This window comes from Ictidomys tridecemlineatus, unplaced genomic scaffold, assembly GCF_052094955.1.
Source record: "Ictidomys tridecemlineatus isolate mIctTri1 unplaced genomic scaffold, mIctTri1.hap1 Scaffold_163, whole genome shotgun sequence".
Classification (NCBI taxonomy): Eukaryota; Metazoa; Chordata; class Mammalia; order Rodentia; family Sciuridae; genus Ictidomys; species Ictidomys tridecemlineatus.
The window spans coordinates 398,475-421,314 of record NW_027521425.1 but is presented as its reverse complement, the minus strand read 5'-3'; the positions used below and the strand labels follow the sequence as shown (position 1 = coordinate 421,314).

Genomic DNA, 22,840 nt, shown 5'->3' with positions numbered 1-22,840 from the left:
TTTATTTTTTTCTGAAAGAAGTGATAATAATTTGTTACATTTGTTCTTGCATAAACATACCTTTATATAATTTTATATGATATTTATGCATTATTCCACTTTGAATTTTTCTGTCAAAAGAGCTGAAATATAGAAGCATAGCCCAATGTAATTGATTTAGAAAAAATAAACTTTCTCTCTTTTTGAGAGGGAGATACAAGAGAAGTTTTGGAAAATGAAACAAAACCGAAGATTTGCAGACTAACAAACTGATTTTTAACTATGATTTCTCAGGATTATAACATAGAATATTTATTTTCATGGTTTCTTGATACTGAATATACTGGTTTTATTTTTTCTTATAAAAATTTTAGGAGAATCCTTTATAGACTCTGTATGCAGAAAAGTTTCTGAAGATTTGAAGTGGTAAAGGTTTTCTACTTTATTCTGTTGTAAAACAAAGATATGTAATTTTTTTGAAATTGCTGAAACTCAAGTATGTTATCCTTAAAAGAATATGAAATCATTCGTAGGAGTTTATCCTGTTTCATGGAGTCACAGTTACTAATAAATAAAAGTAACATAGTTTTCTTGTTTTAGATATTTTAAATTATTTTTGTAAATCTAGAAGATATTTAAATGATATTCACTTTTTTACTGTTTGTTTTGCTGGTAATAATTTACATGTATATTGTATTTGTAGAAAGAGGCTTTGTTTAAGGGATAATAAAGTACACAGAGTAGTGTAAAATAACTGTTTTATTAAATGTATTTAAACTGTATTTAAAGATTTAAATGCTTGATGATGCTTTCTCTAGTAACAAAAATTGAGGCAAGAATTAAACAATGCAGTTTTAATTTATCTTTTTGGATATTCTTAGCAATTGGAAGCTTGTGGTGAGGAGCTAGAAGACAGAGAAGATTTGAACCAAGCTGTTACTTCTCTCATGAATCATGAATGGACATAATGTAAAAACTGTATTCATCTAGACACCAATCTTCTTAATTCCAAACTGATGAAACAATGAATATTTCTTCATGCTTCATTGTATTTGGTGCTTGGTTTTCTCAAAAAATATAAATTATAATGAAAGTTGCAATTTTAAAAGTCGTGCTTTTCTTTCAATTTTCTGTTTGTTTTACTTTTTATTAGCTCTTTCACAGCTAATACACCTAAAATGTGTTTAATTATTTATATAATCAATACAAGAGTTTCTTTGTAATTTTACTACTTAGGGTAATAGGAATTTTGAAATATAGAGTCTGTAGTAGTTCTTTTTCACAGCATTGAAACAGGGCATATATGTATTAGTGACAAAGTTAAAGGAACATAAATTTTGTTTATAAAATTTAGTATTTTGTTATTTATTTTTTTCTTTTAAAAGTCTGTGTATTATACGTATGGTTTTATTTATACCGATAACTCGTTCTGTACCACTGAATAACACCATTAGCCCAATGCAATATTTTTGCAACTTGATTTGAAAGTTTGCCCTTGAGGCAATTAGAAATTGGGATTGTGCAATTATTGATTAAACTTAAATTCTTATCTTTTTTTTTAATTAGAGATCCAGTTTGCCCTTTTTATAATCATCAATTAATTAGAAAGAACTGGACCAACAGAAAAATGACAGAAATTGGGAAAAATAAATGGATGGATAAGCAAAGATATTGCACAGTGCTGCAATGAATTCATAATGGAAGGACAAATGACAAGAATTGGTGCTAAGAAGAAAGACATATTTTTTTCTTTGATGGCTTAATGATCAGAAGTAAACTTAATCATGACCAGACCAGCTTCCAGATTAAAGTAGTGCAGACTATAGATTAAAAAAAAGTTTTCTTTTATGTGGAGAGTAGAAATCTGTGATGAGGAAGATACTTGTGGGGCAGACATGCCTTTGCACCAGTACCCCCAAATGACAACAGTATCATATTTGCTGCTAAGTCTGAAGAAGAGAAAAATAATTGGATGGCAGCCCTTGCTTCTCTTAATTAAGCATCATATAGCTGAAGGCAATTTTTTTGTAGTTCTATGTATGCAGTACTGTAGAAAAGATTTTATAGAATTTGTATGTTCTATAAAATGATAGGAAACTGGAATCTTCAGTTGATTAGTTTTCTCTGTTGTATTTAAAATGTTTTTTTTTATTTATGTGTCAACAAATTCCTTTCCTTTTGGTTTTCTTCTTAGATTTGAAATTCCAGATCCAGAACCTACTGAAGCAGACAAATTGGCAATAGAGAAAAGTGAACAGCCATTCAGTGTTGGACTTCGAAATAAATATGTCCAACCAGGACAACTTAGGTTTTAATTGAATATTACATTTTCTATGTGCCATTAAATGTTCAGTTTATAGTAAACACAAACGTTCTTAGCTCTTAATTTAAATGTAAGTATTAGTGTTAACTTGGTGATCATTAAATTTCCAAATTTCTTTATCTGTGAAGCTATTTTAAATAAATTCTCTGAAGAAATGTAGCATGCTATTTGCATTAGCTCTTTCAGGCATGTGATATATTTACAAATCAAAATGTGTTATGGTAAGTAAAACTGAAATGGGAAAGGGAGGGGCAGCGTGGGGGATAAAGAAAAAAGAAAAGCAGCCAGTCAGTCCGGGGTGTATCCGAGAAAACTCGGTCCCCGCTGTTTCCTTCCATCTCTTTCCCATAGAACTAATGAACACATAAGTCGGAATTCTAAATTAAGAAGGGTCCTACACAGAGCCTGGAGACCCGGTCACTTCCCTTCCCTTCCTCCCCGAGTGGGCTGTCCAGGGCGATAGGGTGACAGGCGGTGGGGTTCTGCTTGCAGGGACAATGAGGTGCCAAGGGGCGGGTGATGGCCCGCGGGATCCCAACCCATTGGAGAGCGGTGGCCCTGCATCCCTGGGCTCCTCAGGAGAACTCTCCACAAGCACCAGCTGCTTTCCGGCGCAGAGACGCGGTGAAAGCCCACAGCGGCAGCGGCTCCCATGGGTCAAGTTCGCGGCCTCCCGCGCCCCAGGCCGCACTGGAGGCCACCTAGCGCGGGCGGGGAGGCTCGGCCTCGCGCGGTGGCGCCACGTGGGGAAAAGTTTGCAGGAGCGCTGCAGGGCCTCGCCCCACCTGACCCCCGCTTCCTCTGCGGCGCCTGGTCACGCCCAGGCCCGAGCACCCTGCGGCGAGTGTGATTTGGGTGTAGGTGGTACAGGACTCCTGAGGCACATTTATACTGTTCTGTTCTTTCTGGAACAGGCCTTTTGATTGATTCGTTTAATGCACCTTCCTCTTCCAGACAGAGTTTGCAGCAGATTGACAAGAATGCATAACCATGAAACATAAAGAAAATAAAGAAGTCAGTGTAAAAGGGAAATGAAGGTAGAATAACTGGGCAACAGTTTTATGCAAAAGTATGTGCTATCAGCATTTACAGTTGGGCTCTGAGCTTCCTGGCCGTGAAAGAAAAAAGGAAGAGATCTCCTTAAAAGATCTCACACTCTCCAAAACCTCAAAATTAATCCAATTGTTGAAAAAAATAGAGCTTTTCCTCATGCTGATGTCTCCAGGAAACTTCTCCTGGAGGCCCTGAGTAGATGCTGAATGATGGAGCAGAAGTTTCTAGAACCCAGTTCAATTAGCAGCTTCTTAGCAATTTGGAAAAAACAAACAATCTTAAATCCAGAGTCTCATGGTGGTTCTGGTCTCGAAGGCTCAGTCTTGGACTCTGCAGTGGAGCAGGGTCCCCACCAAGTGCCTTCGCTTCTGCTCAGTTGAAGAGAAGTCTGTAGGGACTCCCGCTCACCCTCAGCATGGAGTGCGGCGTGTGGTGGAGTAGGTACCCTCAGAGCAGAATCGCTCTGATCAGAAGCAAAGGGAGCCCCTAATGACCCCTGCTCCCTGCTGTGCCCAGCAGTCCTGTCATCCTTCTCCACCGGGATGCTAATGCATGGTGGCAAGTTCTGCAATGTCAGGGAATTTGAATGGGCAGCTTCCGGGGTGCTAGCCCTTTAAAGGCTTCAACCTTTTGGGATGAATTTTGGGTGATTATATACTCCAGATTTCTAGCCAGTGAAATTTCCTTGAGATTCTTCCCCACCAATCATCAGAATACCCTAGAAATTAAAATTTGCCTAAATGATAACATGGGGAGCTGGAGGAAGGAGTCTTTTCGGGCCCCCCACCCCTTTTCTTGAAGGGAGAGCCTGCATGACCCTTTCAGAGTAGCTGCCCCAATGCACAGCTGCATGTTTGCTCTTATAAATCAGGAGGGAGTGACCCTATGGCATTGCCCTTGGAAGGGGCATGCAGGCCACAGCAATACACACATTTTGTCATTGGCAGAGAGGGAGGCATTGAATGTGCTTCTGCAGGTGGGAGACTGGCTGGTGCCAGGCCTCTGCCCAGCTCTCAGTAGAGCCCAGATGAATGCCTCCTGTGTACCTCGAAGGGAAGGGGCTGTGTTCAGTACTTGCAGGTCACCCAGGAAAGATCAGGACCCCTCATTGCAGGAAGAGAACCTCACCCAGCTCCATTTGGGCTGATGCCCAGCAGCCGGCTGAGTGCTCCCCTCTAGGGAAGCAGAAGGGCTGCCCCAGGCCGGCCTGGAGTTGGCCAGCTGCTGTCCCTCAGCTTTCTTCTCCCTGCCTCCTAAACCCCAGAGCTTCCTGATCATCCTTCCTTCATCACGCTCTCGTGTTTCATTTGAGGAGTTTGATGTCCAGGCAGCACGAAGTCTGAGGTCAGGGGCAGTTGACCATGTTTGCAGTGTGTTCCCTGATGTCCTCTTGGGGCCAAAGTCCACCTAATCCACAGTTGGGACTTCGGTGGCCATGACCAACCCCCTGGTTGAACGAGCTCCCTGCTCTCTCAGTGCTTCTGGCTCTTCTGCTTCAGCCACTCCTGCCCCACTGTCTCCTTACCACGGTGGCCCTGTCATGGCCTGGGGTCTTCCCTCTGTTCTCGCTCTGCCAGGTGAAGCCTCAGCCCCAGCCCCAGCCCCAGGAAGACCACAGGGCAGCGGGCACCACCTCAGGCCTTCACATGCACAGTTTTTGTGATTCTCAAGTCCTGCTTGTGTAGTTGTTGACAATATTTTTATTAAAAGAAACTCATTTTAAAAAACGTGAACATGTGTCACACAAGACCACCACACAACGGGAGAACCTAGACTGTGTGCTGTGGACACAAGACGGCAGGGCGGGCAAACGTCCAGACGTAAAACTCCCAGAATGACTGTGCTGGGGGAGGTTCTGGCTATGCATGGGACAGAGTTCCTTACACTGTCAGCACCTCCCTGGGATGTTGTCCTGGAGGGAATTGAAGAAGCAGAGGGGGTTTTTCTTTCTGGGTGGGTGGCTCTGTGCTGCTCAGTGCTTGGCAGAGGAGAGGCTATCTGGTTCTTGGGGTGTGGGTGTTAGAGGATCCCTACCTGAAGGGCTTTCCTTGCCTCTCTGGAGTGAGTCCTTTCTCAGACAAGCACTTGCAGGGATTCTGTCGCCCACTGCTTTGTTCCCTAGTGGGGGGTCGTGTTCACCTCCTGTCCCCCAGGGTTCTTGGCTTGGGTCTCGATGCCAGCCGGTCTCAGTGGAGGTGAGATGGAAGGTGGAACTGCTGCTCCTAGATGGGTGCCTGGTGCGGACCTCCCTGGGCACCCCTAGCTTTGGTTGATTTTGCCCAGAACTCACAGGCAGGTCGCTGCCAGGAACCAAGTCCAACCTGCTCTGTTTGTCTGTCTGTCTTCACACGCTGGCTCTAGTCATCGGTAAAGCGACGCCGTTCATGACTTCGGGCAGCCGGTCTCCCTCCGAGATGCCAGTGCCCACCCGCTCCTCCTCCCAAACCATTGTGGCCATTATCCTGGCCACCACCAGCACAACGTCCACCATCACAGTCACCAGGCCGGCCCCTGCTGTCACAGAAAGCCCAGTGAAAAAGCAGAGGCCGCTCTTACCGAAGGAGACTGCCCTGGCCATGCATCGGGTCATGTGCAACTCATCAAGTAAGTTTCAAAGTCCTCCCAAAAGTGGCACATGCAGAAGATGCAGCGTCAGCAGCAGCAGCAGCACAGCCAGCAGCAGCAGCCTCAGTCTTCCTAGGGGACAAGATATCAGACCAGACAGGCTGTGAAAGGTATAGCCCCCTTCTGCTCTGCGTGGCGCCCACTCCCATTGCCACATCAACAGGACAAAAACTATTGCCATTTTATTTTTTCCCTCCCGTTTGTGTTCCGGCCATCATTCCCTGAGGGCCTCACACGTTCCATTTGGCATTATTTTTTTTAAGTTTGTTTGCAACTCACTTTTTCACTTAAAAAAATTTTTTTAAGGTGATATATTCCTCTCTTCTCCTTAGAAATGGGACAGGATGTTTATATGAGAATTTTGTTGAGTGTTGTCCCGTTCACCTTACATTTAATTGTCCTTCCTTCCTCGGTAGCCACGATCAGTCACCTAAAACCCTTTCCTATGCATGTACGCACAAGTATGTACACATACTGACCCCCACACACCCACACACAAAACCATAAAAGTACTTATTTTCCCCTTTTTTTTCTTTTTTAAGACATAAAAATGGTACCGTACTTGCTTTTTTTTTTTCACCCATCAGCATGTTTTGAGGTCTGCCTGTGTCCCAGCATATTGTCCTGCCTTCTTCTTTTGGACTGCTGTGTAGTATTCCCTAGTTTACGTAAAGCATTTCCTTCCCTGTGGGCTTAGGTTACTTCCATTTTTCTTTCCTACCATAAGCAGTGCTGCAAAGAAAGTTGTACCTTTGTATAGTGTTTCCACAGGCATATGAGCAAAGCCCTTGGCCTTGTTTTGGGAAGAGTACAGTGTAAGAGGTTGACAGCAAAGCTTACTCTAAAAACCAGGGATTTGCCACACCCATGAGATATGCCAGTGGCAGGAACTGCTTGTTGAAGTTGCAGAATTGAAACTCCCACCAGAAAGCAGGACACTCCATCTGCAGCTGACATCAGGGCACACAGAGGGCTGATCTGCCCAGGGTCAGTTTGCCCAGGTTTGTGAGGCTGGGGTACATTTGGTTCCTCAGGGAAACTCCTCTAGATCCTGAAAGGTGGGGCCCCTGATTGAAAGTCTCTTAGTGAGTGCACCCTGGTGAGCAGGCCTTCTGATTAGCAGCAGGATGCAAGGTAAAAAGGTCACCTCAAAGGAGCCCCATGTAATCCTCCAAAGATTGGGGGATGGGAGAGGAAGGAGTCGAAAACTGGAGAGGTCAAGTTGGAAGAGAGTTGAAGTGACCTAGTGCTTAAAACGTGGTTGGAGCTGGGCACAGTGGCCCATGCCTGCAATCCCAGCAGTTTGGGAGGCTGAGGCAGGAGGATCAAGAGTTCCAAGCCAGCCTCAGCAAAGGCAAGGTGCTAAGCAACTCAGTGAGACCCTGACCCTAAATAAAATACCAAAAAATCTGGGGATGTGGTTTAGTGGCTGAGTGTCCCTGAGTTCAGTCCCTGGTACAAAAAAGAACAGTTGTTGGGACAGATCTAGGTTGCTGGAGATGAAGATGAGTACGTCTTGATTTCCTGCCCCGTGAGCAGATGCTCCTTCCCCAGGGGAGGCTTGGTGCTGCCAGAAAGACTCATGGACATTATGGTCCTCAGCTTTCCAATTGTCTATCAAAATAAAGTGACAAGCACCGATGGCATGTTTGCAGCACTAGTTAAGGTGATAAGACACAACTGAATCAGCTGGGCACTCCCGCACCACTAGTTAAGGTGTAATCAAACAGTGGTGCACTAGACAGGGAGTCCAGGTGAACTGACTTCTGCTTTGACCTGTGTGGAGGTTTTGGGCCTGTAGGTAGGTTGAGGGAACAGGGAGGGTGAAGTGGAGGATCAGGAGAGTCAGGAAAGTTGGACAATATGGGGGCAGAAGGGCTGGGACATCCAGGGTGGAGAGGCGCCTCCCCTCCCATGGGGCCAGAAGACAGAGCCCCCTCTTCTGTTGCCCTGTTGCAGGTCGGAACCAGCTGGGGTTCCTTGGGCAGCCTGGAGTCTGCCCTGGGCACTCGGGGTACCAGGGCTGCCTCACAACCTTGAGCTCTCAGAGATGGTTCATGTTTCCTCGAGTTTTTCTACTGGGGTCGGGACCTAGCCTGGCTCCTTTGGTCACTTTAGAGTAAAAAATCCCACAGGGTGCACAAGGGCTGGGCTGCACTTGTCACTACAGCATTGTGCTGGGACAGCCCTTCCTATGTTTCTGGGGTGACCGGGACCCTTTTTTCTCCAAGCTGTCCAGCAGAAGAAGGTCACACAGAGCCCGTCCACGTCCACCATCACTCTGGTGACCAGCACACAGACATCCCCCCTGATCAGCAGCTCAGGCTGCACAAGCACCCTCACGTCGTCAGTCAGCGCCGACCTGCCCATTGCCACCGCCTTGGCCGACGTTGACACCGACTTCGCCAAGTACTCGAGCAAAGTGAGTGGCGGGCTCCTGGTGGGCTGCTGCATGGGGCCCGGGCAGAGGACCCTGTTACTCCCAGCCCAGATACGCACTGGCTCTGAAGTCCTTTCTCAAAGGGTTTTGTAGGGCAGACTCAATCTCATGCCAGGAAGGCTTACATCCTAAAACCAGCCCACAAAATCCAAAAGGCGCTGGAGTCCCCTTTGGAATTCAGGCTGCTCATGAAGGACAGGCTTTCTTTGAGTGTTGGAGCAAAGGACAGCTGACCCAGGAGTTCAGGGTCCCCAAGGTTCTGAACTGTGAGGATTCCAGGGTCAGCGCCGTGCCACTCATGATGGTTTTCTGGCCTGTTCATCACGTGAGCCAGTTTTAAGTTAATATTTTTATTTAAACTTAATTCCTGTTGTTTAAATCCATTCAGTTTAAAAACCTAAATAAATGAAGCTTAATCTCACCAGATACTGTTTGTGTCAAGGCTTGGACTGGAGGGAGACTGACCGGGGTGTCACGGCCCCCACCCCCGGGGAGCCTTTCTTGCTGACGGCTCTTGGGGGTTGGAAGAGGGCTGATGGGGACGTGTTTTCATTATCGATGTAAGGTGGTATCTGGTATTGTCTGTCTGTTTTTCAATGTGCATTTGTCCCTGCTGTCCCCCTCCTTTGATCTGGCCTCAGCTGTTTATTTACAGATAGGTAAACTGAGGCCGGCCGGGTGGTCAGGCTTATCCCTGACACTAAGCCCATGTTCCCGGTTCCTGTGGTCATGTGCCTTCCACTGCCCCCTGCAGTCCCCTTTCCTCTGAGGCAGGACCTGTTTCCAGGGACATTTCCTTCACCATTTAAAAGAATGAACAGGTCATTTTGGGGAATGGGGGGTGGAGTGTTCCTGACTTTTCTGTCTCTCAGGTGACCTGACGTTGGAGGCCTGGGTTTCTGTGATTTGGCAGAAATGTGTTTTTTATTAATTCCGAGGTCTTGGCTGTATTTGGAAGTAGGAATAGAAGACACTCCACAAATCCATCTTTAATAATGGAAAGTCAGCATTGCGTTCACATCGTATTGAGTTTCCCACACTGTCCAGCGTTTTCTTGTGAGGCTGTTTGGTCCAATGCTTTCTGTGGACGTGCCTGGCAGCAGAGTCCAGGGGCTGGGGATGTAGCTCAGAGGTACGCACAGCAGAAAGTGTGTACCCTGGCAGCAGCCTGCAGAGGCGGGACTCACAACAGATATTTCACTCATTTGACTCCCATTTTGGGGTGAATTGGGTTCCTCTCTTGGGGCACGCCACCTGTCATGCAGTCGCGTGCTCACATGGATTTGTTTTTGTGCAAAACAGAATGTGAACAGGCATTCCTTTATGGCCACCTCCCCACTGGTGGGCAGGCCCCGGGATGGCCTTGGCCTGGTTTTCCCAGTCCCTTGTGCACACCCCACCGGGTGCTCTGTTGGCACCTGGCTTTATTCCATGGGGAAACCACAGCTTAGGGAAGGTGAGGAACTATGGCCGGACAGAGGCATTGGAGGCAGGGTGTCCTTTGTCCCGCCTTCCCTCTGAGCTGGAGCTTAGGAAAGCCCAGGAGAGACTGGCCAGGGTCAGAGAAGGCCTGAATGACCTCTCTCCTGACCTCTGCTGGCCCCTGTGGTGGGGGAAGGAGGAGAGAAGGTCTTCCCATAAACACATTTGGTCAGCACGTCTCTGGATGGCTGCCGCAATGTCCTGGCTGGTTTCACAGGCTCACCGATGCCTTGAGAGACTCGTTAAAGGGAAAGAAGATGGGAATAAAGTAGGAAGGCAGAGCCCAGGCTGAGGGCATTAAAATGGCAAATAGCCAAATCCACCTGGCAGGCTGCAAAGGAATGAGATGTTGCAGGTGGGCAGGCCTCGAGCTAGCACCAGGGCCTGTGTGTTGCACAGTTCATTTATAGGAAATGATTGGAATAAGCAAACCTGTAGGGGTAGAGAGCAGGTTGAGGTTTGATGGACAGCTGGGCACATCTGTGATCCTGGCAGTGTGAGGCCAAGGCAGGAGGAGCACAGGTTTGAGGCCAATGGGGGCTACTTAGCGAGACCCTGCCTCAATATAAAATATAAAGTGGACTGGGGGTAAGCTCAGAGGGAAAGTGCCCCTGACTGGGTTCAGCCTCTAGTACCAGAAAAGGGCCAGGTTTGTCAGAGACCTGGGAGGTGCAGGACGGGGACATTGGAGGGGTGGAGACTAATAGGGCGCTAGCATTCTTTGGGGTGTAATGAAAATGTTCTGGAATTAATTTATAGTGATGAATGAGTCACTTCAAATATTTTAAAAGCCATTGGTGTTTTGTGAGCATGTTTGAGCATGCACTGGGGACTGAACCCAGGCCTTTGTGCCTGTTAAACATACTGTGGACCTATCCTGTCTCTGAGCTATGACCCTGGCCACTCAGTCCCTAAAAACCACTGCATTAGGGGCTGGGGATGTGGCTCAGAGGTAATGCACTGGCCTGGCATGTGTGAGGGACTGGGTTTGATTCTCAGTACTGCAAATAAATAAACCAAATAGAGGTCTAGTAACAACTTAAAAAAGTTAAAAATAAATAAATTTACATTTTAATAAAATTGCAATATACAGTTTACATGGTATGTTGTGGATTGTCTCCTCCTCTCTCTTCTCTCTTCTCTCTCTCTCTCTCTCTCCCCTCTCTCTCCTCTCTCTCTCCTCTCTCCTCTCTCTCTCCTCTCTCCTCTCTCTCTCTAGGATTTGAATTGAATCCAGGGGCACTTTACTACTGAGCCTCTTTGAGACAGGGTCTCACTGGCCTTTAACCTGTGATCCTCCTGCCTCAGCCTCCCTAGTAAACGTGTTTTTAGAAGAGAATTAATTAGGGCTGGGGTGTAAGTCAGTGGTAGAGCACTTGCCTACTATGCATGAGCCCCTGGATTTCATTCGCAGGAGAGGGAGGGGGCAGGGAGGGAGAAGATTCAACAACAGTAGCAAGACTGTCTCCCCCAAGCCTACCGTGTTAGACAGGACACATCTGTGGACCGGTTTGGCCATTTTGGTTCAGTCTGTGGGTGTAGAAACTAGCATCAGAGTTGTGAACTAGTCTTCAGGGCAGGGAGACAAGTGTCTTGGGAGGGACATGGTCACTGCTGCCTTCTCCATGTCGATGTTAGTTCTGTTGCCTGGAGAAACTGTCGATGGTGACTGGATTGTTTGTGTTTATCTTTCAGATGATGGATGCCATAAAAGGAATGATGACAGAAATATACAATAATCTTTCCAAGAACACTACTGTAAGCACAATCGCTGAGGTTAGAGGTGACAGGACTCCTTACTTGCTCTGGACCTTAGAGGCTGTTATAAGGGTGGCGTGGTGCATGAGCTGCCCGGGGCCCCTGGGCCTGCCTTTGTCGCTGCTGCCCCTGCTGTCTGAGGGGTGGGTGAGCTACTTCCTCCCCGATGCCCAGCCCGCAGCTGTGCCATTTGGCCTGGTGTGATAAATAGCCCCGTCTGAGCCAGAGTTAGTCCGTGGGTGAGACGGGAGACCCGTCCTTCTGCTTCATGTCGAATCAGCGCCGTGGTCTTTCCATAGGCCTGGGCCTCTCTGCAGTTGTGATCTAAGCATTTGCATACAGAAATTCTCAGGTGGCCCAGAGAAGCCTCAGACTAATGGTGAAGCATAAACTGTCCCTTGGGAAAGTGACTTTCTAGTACAGTTTGCAGAATTCCCTCTCTAGCTGATAGACCTGGAGAATGCGCTGTTGGCTGTGTGGCCGGGACAGCGTGGGCCAGGTGCTCGCAGGTCACCAGGTGAAGTGCAGGTGGCAGGGTTTCTGGAGCCTGAGAGGTGAGGACAGAGGTGGGAGTCCCATGCACAGCCTCTGACAGGGTTCTTTGTTTGCTCAGACCTGGCAGTTTCTAAAGGAAAACTGTGTGAATACAATGGGTCAGGAGGAATGTATTTAAGAGTTCATTTTAAGAACCTGCCTATGATTGAAGGTGAGCGGGTTCATACTGTCTCACCCGAAGCCCTGGTCAGATGTGGGCCGCACTTGTTTTCCCATTTTGGGAGGTGATATTCAGTTCCCTCCCCGGCCCACTAGACATGAGATTTTGGCACTGAAATGAAGTTCTTCACCCTTGGAGGGTAAATCAGAAGTTTTCGACCTCAGCCCCTGTGATGTTTGTGCTGGGGACTATCCTTAGCAGCACCACTGGCCTCTACCCACTAGATGTCAGTAGTAATACTCAGTTGTGACAACCAAAGTGACTCCACATTGTCATTGTCATGTGTGATCAAGCTGCTTGATAATTAAAACCCTTAGATCAATTCAGTCCAAGCTTACTTTTCCCTTTAAATCAATATGGTCCAAATTGGGGTTATCCTCCTTCCCCCAAGATTCCCTTTCATTTCAAAGACGTTGGGCTTTGGGATTTCAGATGAATGATCATGGATTCCACCTGGATGTTTTATTAGGTGAAAAGTCACAGCTACCTTTATTTAATTTTCTTAGACAAAAATGCAAACTTTTTTATTATTTTTGGGGTGCTGGGGATTGAACCCAGTGGTGCTCTGACACTGAGCTTCACCCCAGCCCTTTCTGTTTATTTTGAGACAGGGTCTTGCTTAGTTGTCAAGTCTGGCCTTGAACTTGCCATCCTCCTGCCTCAGCTTCTTGGATCACAGGCTGTGCCACTGTGCCTGCCTCTATTCAGACTTTTGATGTATTGTTTGGGGGACTTGGTACTTCACTCTAAGTGGCTTTTTCTAGTGCTGGGTCTTTCCATGGTAGGTGGTACTCTCCGCTGGTCTTCAGAGCCAGCATTTCTTGTGAATTTGGGTCAACCTGGGACTCTCATCCCTGGACAGGTGCTGGGGGAAGGTCAGCACCCAGCCTGGCTGCCTGAGTCAGCCCCGTGGCACCTGTGACCCTTCTGGTCAGGAGAGGCTGAGCTCTTGGGGCCTGCTGGGGAGCAGCTGGACCCACTCAGGGCCTCGTCAAAACCTGCTTTTCTCATTCCAGATCTGCAGGCTGAGGATTGAGATCAAGATGCTGCAATCGCTGCACCAGCAGGAGCTCTCCAAGATGAAGCACAACCTGGGTAGGTCCTGGCTGCTGGGCCTGCACTGAGCAGGGCTGGGGGGAACCTTGCACCTCTGAAGTTGGGCCCAGAAGTGGACAGTCAATGCTGGGCCAGTGAGACACCATTTGTCTGTGCTTGAATGGGGTGGGCACACGGAACCCTGGGGAGGCTCACCCAGAGAGGTCACTGGTGGAAACTCTGCTTTCCTTTGAGGCTACCGATGATGGTCACTGACTTACAGTGGTTCACCTTTCAACTCCTCCATAACTTGCTGGTGCCTCAGTCTCTTCACTTGAAATCTGGATACATAATACAAACCCTCCACATAGGGTTTCTTTAGGAATTGCATTAGCCAGTGCATAGAAAAATGATTAAATCCGAAGAGATGTCTCCTGAGAAGGGTCTGTGGGGTTCCCAGAGGAAACGGGGACCACATGGTACATGGCCGAAAAGACTTTCAGCACAAGACAGACAGAGGCAGAGCCAGGGTGATTCAGGACAGGGAAGCAGCCGTGGCCTGGACTGGTGCTGATATTTACAGAGGGGCTGCGTCAGAGCTGGGCTGGAGGTGGAGCCTGGGTGGGGCTACACAGTTTCCCCCAGGTTTTCCTGGGTTTGCATATTTCCCTCATTTCACAGGGGCATGGGCCAGGGTTTGCAACTTTGCTTTCTGAATCTCAGTGGCTTGTGGTGTCTCCTTTAAGAGTCTGCATTCCTCTCTATCCTGAATCCCTGTGTCAGTTGGGTGGCTGGGAGGCTCAGATCTGCCACCATGTGGTGGTTTTCTTTGTCCCTGTCCCTTATTAGAGTACTAGAGATTAAACTCAACCACTGAGCCACAGAACCCGTCCTTTTATTTTATTTTTAATTTTTGATACAGGGTCTTTTTTAAATTGATGAGGGCCTTGCTATATTCTGGAGGCTAACCTCAAACTTGGATCCTCCTGTCTCAGCCTCCCCAGTCTCTGGGATCACAGGTCTGCACCCCAGCTCCCCACTGTGTTTGTGTTCCTTATGAGGGATTAATTTTTCTGATTTTTTTTAAATTTCAGAGAGAGTATTTCAGGAATTGAACAATGATTCATTTTCCTTTATTTCTACCCAGGTCACTTGCAAATGATTTGCAAGTGGACTTATTTTCTGAAGTAACTGGTCTTGACTGCCTGATGTAAACCTAGAGAACTCTCATTACTGGGAGACCTGACACTTGGCCTTAGCACAGTGATCAGCCCCAGAGTTCCTCTGATGCCTTGGATCTAGGGCCACAAGACACACCCCTGAGTCCCAGGCTCTGCTATACCCCGTTTTCTCCTCTGGGAGAGGAGCGGAATGGTAGTCATTACCCCTCAGAATTATTAGAAGGGTTCCACAAATTAATTAAGTGCTTCAAGCCACACCTGCAGATATTAGAAGCTGTGTAAGTATTTGATAGGGAAACAAAGTATATGCTAATAATTACTTGAACGGTTTGTTTGAGGAATTCCTGTGACGTCTTGTGGGGTTGAGAATCACCATTGGTCTCCTCTTGTCTCCATACTGGGGACCTCATGGACACTGTCACATGTGGCTCTGTAAGCCTGAATGGTGGATTCCCTGTTTACAGATGACATTTGGACTCAGAGAGGCTGTGTTATGGGCCCAGAGACACACAGCTTGTGGGGGCCTTTCCAAGTCGGGGTTTACACCCCTGCCTGTCTGAGTGTGGGGGTGCAGCCACCCTGTGCTTAGCCGGGGTCAGTGATGCAGCCTGTGCCCCCGTCCCCGCCCCCCAGAACTGACCATGGCTGAGATACGACAGAGCCTGGAGTGGGAGTGGGACCTGCTCATTGCCACGGTGAAGAAAGAGCTGGAACTGGAGAAGCAGCAGGCGGTGGACAAGACCAAGAAGAAGCAGTGGTGTGCCCACTGCAAGAAGGAGGCCATCTTCTACTGCTGCTGGAACACCAGCTACTGCGACTACCTACCCCTGCCAGCAGGCCCACTGGCCCGAGCACATGAAGTCCTGCACCCAGTCAGGTAACACGCACCCCAGGAGGCAGGGCTGGGGCCTGGGCTCCTGGGGACCTTGCACTGAGGGCAGCCAGCTGACTAGTGTGGGTTTTGAGGGCAAGCGTGAGCGTGGTGCACAGACTGAGCTGATCATGGGATCCTGGCTGCCAACTAGTGTGCAGGGCTTTTGATCTTCTCTTAGGGCAGGGATGGTCCTCGGCATCCGAGGGGCACAAGACAGCCCCAAGACAGCGGGCCGGCCCCCATGTCAGCAGTACTCTGGTCGATCCTGTTTTGGGGGGTGAGAATAGACCCACAGCTCTAAATATCGGGGATTTTTATGTGGAGGCCCAGGTGTAGGTGTGCGGCCTGTGTTGATGAGGGTGGCAGAGGAGTGCTCACTGGTGCTTCCTGAAGGATAAGAGGCACTTGCACTCATGGTCATGGCCAGTGCCTGGGGGAGAAGTCACTATGTCCTACAAGACCCAGAGAAGCTGACTCAGAGGCCTTGCCCGAGTCACTTGGAGAGTGTTTGCCAAGTGAGGATGTAGGTGACCCCAAACCCGAGCTTCACCCATGAGACTCAGAACAAAGCATTGTTGTTGGAAGTCAGAAGTGGTTGTGTCATGGCACATGGGGCTCAGTCACAGGGGCCACAGATGTGGCCCTGGTCTTGGTGTACACCTTCTCCCGCTCCCCCACTCCTTCCTCCTGTGTGGCCTGCGTGGCCTAGGTGGCCTGGTGTCTGAGCCCAGTCCTAGGCCGCAGTCTGGCTCACAGGCCCCGGGCACCCCAGCCTTCCTGATTTCTCAGTGTGCCAGTGTGACTCCTCACCTGTACCTGAGCCTTGGCGCAGCTGGAGGAAGTTCCCCAGGACCACAGATCTGTCCCATGGCTCGTTTAATCTTGATCAATGACCTCAGAGGCACAGTTCCTCATCCTCCTTATCCTTCCTTTCTCCAAACCCCTTTCACCAGCCCCCATCCTGCCCTGCAGAGATGATGATGTTCCCTGCTCTGTCTCAGACTCCACCTGTCCTTCCTGCTGCCCTCTGTGTGACATGGGTGATGCGATCTGCCTTTCCCTCCTGACCACCTTCAGCATCTGACCACTTCTTGCTTCTTGTCCTTTGTCATAGCCAGATTTTTCGCTCAGCTGCCTCCTTCCCAGGTGTTTAATACGCTTCTCTCTCTCCGTGCTCCCTCCTCCACTGCCCATGTTGCCAATGGAATGTTGTACCCTGAAGGCCGTGTCTTATATCTGCACTGTGCACACTAGTAGCTACTAACCACCTGTGGCTGTGGAACCCTCAAGCTGTGACTAGGAGTGGAGTTTCATATTTTATTTTAGTTGACTAAACAGTAGCTCTGCCAGGTGCAGTGAGCCACATCTGTAATCCCAGCAACTCAGAAGGCTGAGGCAGGAGGGTCACAAATTCAAGGCCAGCCTTAAAACTTAGCAAGGCCCTAAGCAACTTAGTGAAACCCTGTCTCAAAATAGAAAAGGGCTGGGGATGTGTCTCAGACACTTGAGGGTGGTGTGACTCACAGAACTTCCATGTCTAAAGGGGCCTTCCCTCAGGTATTTGTTGTGAATATTGGGACTACACTAAAGGAGATGTGGTCCCCTATTTTAGGGCTTGGAAAGAGGCTGGGCAAGGACAGCAGGGCTGGGGTGTGGCTCAACTGTGGAGCACTTGCCCTGCATGCATGAGGTCCTAGATTCCATCCCCAGCCCCACCAACACCCGCACCCCCAAATAATTAAAAATTTTTTAAAAAGTATTTTGGCAGAGGAGGAGTACCAACTAGAGGGTCATCGTCAAAATGGAAGGACAGGAGTGCTTGGCGCCAAGGCACTGGTGACATTTGCATGTTGAGCAGCAGGCTGTGTGGACAGGTCCATGGGCTGTGGACCCATGGGATTGCAGACCTGAGTGCTCTCATTTCTTCCCAAAGCCACGTGAGGGGTCGTATGAGAGCAGCAAGACTCTCATCTCCAGTCCCCTTACCCATCTGGCTAGCTGGTCAGTGCATGGGAGATGTGCAGGAGGTGGACCGTACAGGGGGCACCTGAGCTGTCTCCAGTACCTGTGCCAGGGGGGCACTGAGGAGTCTGTGTGGAAGGAGAGGTTTAAGTAGAGGCGTGATCTCCCTTGGTAGGTGGCCTAGGCCTCCCTGTTTATATATATATATATATATATATATATATATATATATATATATATATAGTGGTGCTGAGGATTGAACCCAGTGCCTCACGCATGCTAGGCAAGCACTCTACCGCTAAGCCACGACCCCAGCCCCTCTACTGTCCATCTTTTAAGACTTCACCTGAGCCTGTGCTGTGGTGTATGCCTGTAATCCCAGTGACTTGGAAGGATGAGGCAGGAGGATCACAAGTTCAAGGATAGCCTCAGCAACTTAGTGAGACCATGTCTCTCAATACAAAAATGGTTGAGGATGCAGCTCAGTGGTTAATCACCCTGGTTCACTCTCTAGGACCCCCATCACCCCCCCCCAAAAAAAACGATTTTTGCCTAAAGCAGCTGCTCAGGCTGACAGAGGAGAATAGAAACTAGAACAGGGGTCTCTCCCCAACAGTGTCCTGCTGGCTCTGATTCTTATTAGCATCCTGTCCTGTACCTCCATTTCTTGATTTGATTTTTAGACAAAAGGTGAACGTGAGGTCCTCTTGTGACTTCCTCCTTCAGTGACACTTAGGCTACTACTTGGGGGCTATCTTGCAGGCTGAGTCCTCAACACCCCCCTCTCCTTGCGCCATTGCTGGAGGCACCATCCACTGACCCAACTTGACCCCCATCTCCTTCCTCCTCCTTCCTGTACACTTTTGGGGACAGGAGCATCTGCTCTGTAACCATGGTCAAGTCTCCTTTTGTCCGTCTGGGTCTGCAAAGGTGAAGGGACAGTGGCCACCTGCAGGACTGGGGTGGTGGGGTCATTCCGGAGTCCCTGGACTGCTGTGGTCCATTTTCTTCTCAGGCTTCCTTGCCCCTGGAGTCCCCCACTTCAGAATCTTATTTTCAGTTTTTTCCACCAAACTGCTGACCACTCCAATTATTTCATCGAGACCCCTTTCTTCCACTTTTCACCTCTTTCAGCTGCAGGTTTGGTTTGTGGGCAAGGAGTGGCCCTCGCCCCTCTGTAGCCCTGTCTCCCCCCAGCTTCTCCAGCATCCTCTGTCCCTCCCTGTGCCTGGCCAGGTCACCACTGTCTTCATTGACCCGGGTGCTGCCTTCCTCCCATCGCGTCCAGCGCCTGCCTGTCTTCTTGTTGGATTAGGCTGTTAGCAGATCAAGTGGTTTTGAGGATTTTGCTTTCAAAAATCCTGACACCCTGGGGCTTATCAAGTGCCATGCCGGTGGCTACTCCCGTTATCAAGCACCTTGTCCCCCCCCCACCACCCCCTCGTGGCATGTGCTGTGTGCAGTGGGTTTTGTTGGGTTTGATCACGTGTTTGAAGGCCGCAGTGGTCCTCGGTGCCCCGGGTGGGAGCGCAGGGTGCCAGCACAGGAGCCAGCGGGTTCCAGAGCTAGCACCCTCGGGGTTGTGCGGAACCTGCCCATGACCAACTCTGAGCTGCCTTGGTATCTCTTCAGTTAGCAAAAAGTGTGACAAGCATCCTGCCTCTACCCCAACCACCACAGACCACCAGCCGCACCCCAACTACCCTGCCCAGAAGTGTAAGTATGACCCTGTCCAGCCGCAGCCAGCTCAGCTCACCAAACCTCATCCTGTGTGTGTTCGTGTTTCTCTGTGGCCATGTCCTCCTGTCCTGTCACGTGGGCTCCCCTCACTCTGCAACTTTGTTCTTAGTGGTGCCTCTCCAGGCCACTGCCCGCTGCTTCAGGGTGAGAGCCAGCTGGGCTGGGCTTCTGGAGGGTCAGTCTCCATCTGATCCCAAGACACCAGCTCTCCGCCACCGGTGAGACGAATCCACCAGGCCCCCAGCTCCCTCCACCCCCTCTGCCAGGATATGTGGCCATGCTGCACTTGGCCCGCTGCCCGGGTCTTCCAGGACCCCAGCTGGTCCCAGTTGTCTCCAGAGCCGCAAGGGTGACTGCCTTGTGGGATTTTTCTCATGTGTATTGATGACCAGCAGCATCACCCCCTAGGGACTCTCCAGAAGAGCTCCAAGTGCAGGGATGCCTAGTGGGGAGGGGCCAGAAGATCAAGGCTCCACCCCAGCCCCCTTTCTGCTAGCCACAACACTGCCCCCTTCTGGACAGCCACATAAGTTGCCAAAAAGTTCTCTCCTGGTGACACCTGGCTGCCATCCAACCCTCCTGCCCCTTTTCTTCCAGATACAGAGCTCCCAACTTACCTCACATGCCTCTTGCTAGGCAATAAGAATTGCAGCTCTGTTAAGTAACAGTAGGGTCCCTTCCTCAGCCACCCCGATTCTGCCTCTAAGTTTGATCCATGACCCTTTCCAGCCCAGTGTCCTCACCTCACCTCAAGAATGCTTTAAAAATCTGTCTGAAGTAGTAACTTGGTAAGTGACCAGAGGCCGCTGGATCTGGCTGCTGGCTGTGAAGCCTGCAGAACTGTACTGCTGGAGGAGGGCCATCATTGGCTCCTCTCTGACTCTTCTGTCACCTCACTTGTCACTCAGCTTCCTTCCTAGTGCTGTATCTATGTGTCCTTGAAGCCATCCTAGGTATTGCTCTGGTTCTGCATCCTTTTTTGACCCCTACATGTGTCCTTCCTGGGAGCCATTGGGCCTGTGCACCCAAGTGGGCTTAGCCGTCTGATCCACAGTTGTCCTTTTTTTATAATCCTCCCCCTTGTGTGGACACTCGTGATTTGACCATAGGTTTTATTTTTCAAGTTGCCTCTAGATTGGTTCGAGGACCATGGTGGGTGGAAGCACACTGCCCGCCAGTGTCCAGGGCCTGCCTCCCTGGCTGAGCCTGGATGCAGGAGTGCCCAGGACAAGATGTAGTGAGGGTACAGGTCTGGCTTAGGAAATCCTTCCTGGGCAACTAAGTTCCTGTTCCAGTAATCTTCATCCTTGACACCCTACTGATTTTGCAGCAAGCTCTGTTAAGTCTTAAAAATCCTAAGCTAGAGGTCCTAAGTTCCACCTCTGTATTCTAGAGAGCCACAGATTTGGGGAGATAGACATGGAGGGATTTGGACCGTCCATGGCATACAGGGTAGGGAGAAGATGGCTTCCCAGCTAGGAGAGCTCATGCCCGGCAGAGCAGGCAGGGATGCTGATGGGTGCCTTCCCTCTGCAGACTATTCCTGGAGTAGCAAGTCCAGTTGCTGGGGCAACAGTGAAGAGAAGCGAGGGTCGGCCCAATCCGAGCTGGACCCCAGCTCCAGCGCCAAGAGCCTCATCCCGAAAGAGTCTTGGCTCGATGCCTTCTGGGACTAGGGACAAGCTGTGACCAGACTACCTATCCCCCTTCGAGCTGCGAGGCCCCAGCTCCTCTGGGCCTCAGTTTCCCCCTCTGTAAAACAGGGCTTATAAGATCAATGAGTCCTTGGATGAGCTCGTTTGCCACGTCTGTTTGAAACTGGTGTTTTCCAAATCCTGGTCTGTGAAACTGATGTAAAAGATTGTGACCTGCATCATTAAAAACTCAAGGGTGGAGTGGCAGGATGTGTATAGTGGTACAGTGGGTGTGACTTTGTGAAATACTTAAAGGTATATACACTGGTGCTTATCTATACACACATGTTACACTGAGTCTTAATGCAATCTTTTCTTCTGGTTTATTGCTATATTCAGAATATATTCTTTTTTTTTCCTTAAAGAGTTCAGGTCTCATTATGTTTTCCAGGTGGCCTTGAACCCTGGGCTCAAGTGCTCATTCTGTCTCAGCCTCCTGAGAAGCTGGCACTGCAGGGTGGCCACTGTGCCTGATTGTCTTATGCAGCCTAAAGGTTTGAAAGCCACTGTTCTAAGTGCCGTGTCTGAGGGCATTCAGGGCTGGCAGTGATGCTGGAAGGCCTTTCCACTATCATCTCATTTTATGGCTGAGAAAACAGGTTTGGAGAAGGGAAGCTCCTGTGGTTGGAAAGGTAGGGCTGGGTCACCACCTGGGCCCCGAATCTTGGCTCTTCCTCTCCAGAATGGGGATAAGATGGGCAAGGGCTTTGCCCAGGGCCTGGTATGTGGCAGGGTTAGAAGCAGGCTTGAGATTGTGCCCTCATTGGCCCCACAGGTGGCCAGGAGGCTCCCTGAACTGGGGTTCTGTGGGCACAGATACCAGCAGGTGAGAGCAGGCAAAGAGGTGCCCTCCCCATAAACAGCTCGCCACATAGTTCAAGATGACTTTTAAACTCTGTCTGACACTCGTCAGATTAGTGCCATCCTTGAGAAACTTCTGGATGTCAAAGTAAGCCCCCACATTTTTTCACTTCATCTACTGTTACACCCTGGAGGCCGGTGGGAGGGTTGACATCCAGTGAGCCTTTGCCTCAAGATAAAAAAACATGAAGGACGGGGCCACAGCTCTGGGCTAGAGCACCCTGGGCTCAGTCCCCAGCACAGCACACACACATGGAGTGCCCAGGTTCAGAGCTGGGCAGAGGGCAGGACCTGCCTTTCCCATCCCTGCGGGCTGCCTGATAGTGCTTGAAGCCACCAGCCCCCTCACATTGTGTCTGCTGAGGTCCGGTCAGTGCAGAAAGGACCTCATGGGAACTCCTGGGCCTGAACAGGCTGTAGATGAAGCTGCCATCACATCAGAGTGATCCCAGCAGTGAGCACAGCCTAAAGGATATGCTTTGGGAATCTGTTCAAGAGAGGACTTGAAGTCCCTCAGAACATGCACACACACATTGGTGGTGTGTGACCTGCAGTCCCCTAGCACATGTGCACACACTTGGTGGGGGTGTGTGTGTCTTGGTCCCACCTCAGGGCATCTAAGGGCAGCGCCAGCCAGCTGTGGGATTGCACTGCCCCCTGGTGGTCACTGGTATGCACAGCTTTAGCAACGATTGCCTCAACCTAGACTCAAAGCACCAGGAATACTGTCCAGCGCTTTAAACCCTTATCCAGAATGAATTTTGGCCCCAGCAACACGGATGTACCTCAAAGCCAGCGTGAGAGGGCCTGGTGTGGTGGTGCATTCCTGTGATCCCAGTGATTCAGGAGGCTAAGGCTGGAGCACTGCAAGTTATAGGCCAGCCCAAGCAAGGACAGACAGTGATTTACCACTGAAAATCTTGGTTGGGTAACAGCCTCACAGCTTCATCTCTAAGTGTGTCCATGTGGTCCACAGACAAAACCAAAGGAGAGGAACAGAATTTAGGATGGAGGGCAAGATGGTAAATTTGAGGGACATGTCTTGAATTCTGTATGGGGCGGGTTATCTGAGGTCACCCATTCCTGAAACTTTCAGTCCAACAAGCCAAGGAAGTCTG

At 49.5% G+C, this 22,840-nt stretch overlaps 1 long non-coding RNA gene and 1 pseudogene across 2 annotated transcripts; both read left to right on the top strand.

The window, feature by feature from the left end:
- Nucleotides 1-629: 629 nt before the first annotated feature.
- On the top strand, nucleotides 630-2,461 carry LOC144372801 (uncharacterized). Its single transcript, XR_013432678.1, has 2 exons — nucleotides 630-948; nucleotides 2,174-2,461. It is a non-coding gene; the product is annotated as an uncharacterized LOC144372801 (long non-coding RNA).
- A 3,212-nt stretch (nucleotides 2,462-5,673) lies between these two features.
- On the top strand, nucleotides 5,674-21,071 carry LOC144372799 (MYND-type zinc finger-containing chromatin reader ZMYND8-like; annotated as a pseudogene). The gene is made up of 7 exons (XR_013432676.1): nucleotides 5,674-5,959; nucleotides 8,212-8,402; nucleotides 11,598-11,678; nucleotides 13,392-13,470; nucleotides 15,225-15,468; nucleotides 19,060-19,143; nucleotides 20,704-21,071. The product of XR_013432676.1 is annotated as an MYND-type zinc finger-containing chromatin reader ZMYND8-like (transcript).
- Nucleotides 21,072-22,840: the final 1,769 nt, after the last annotated feature.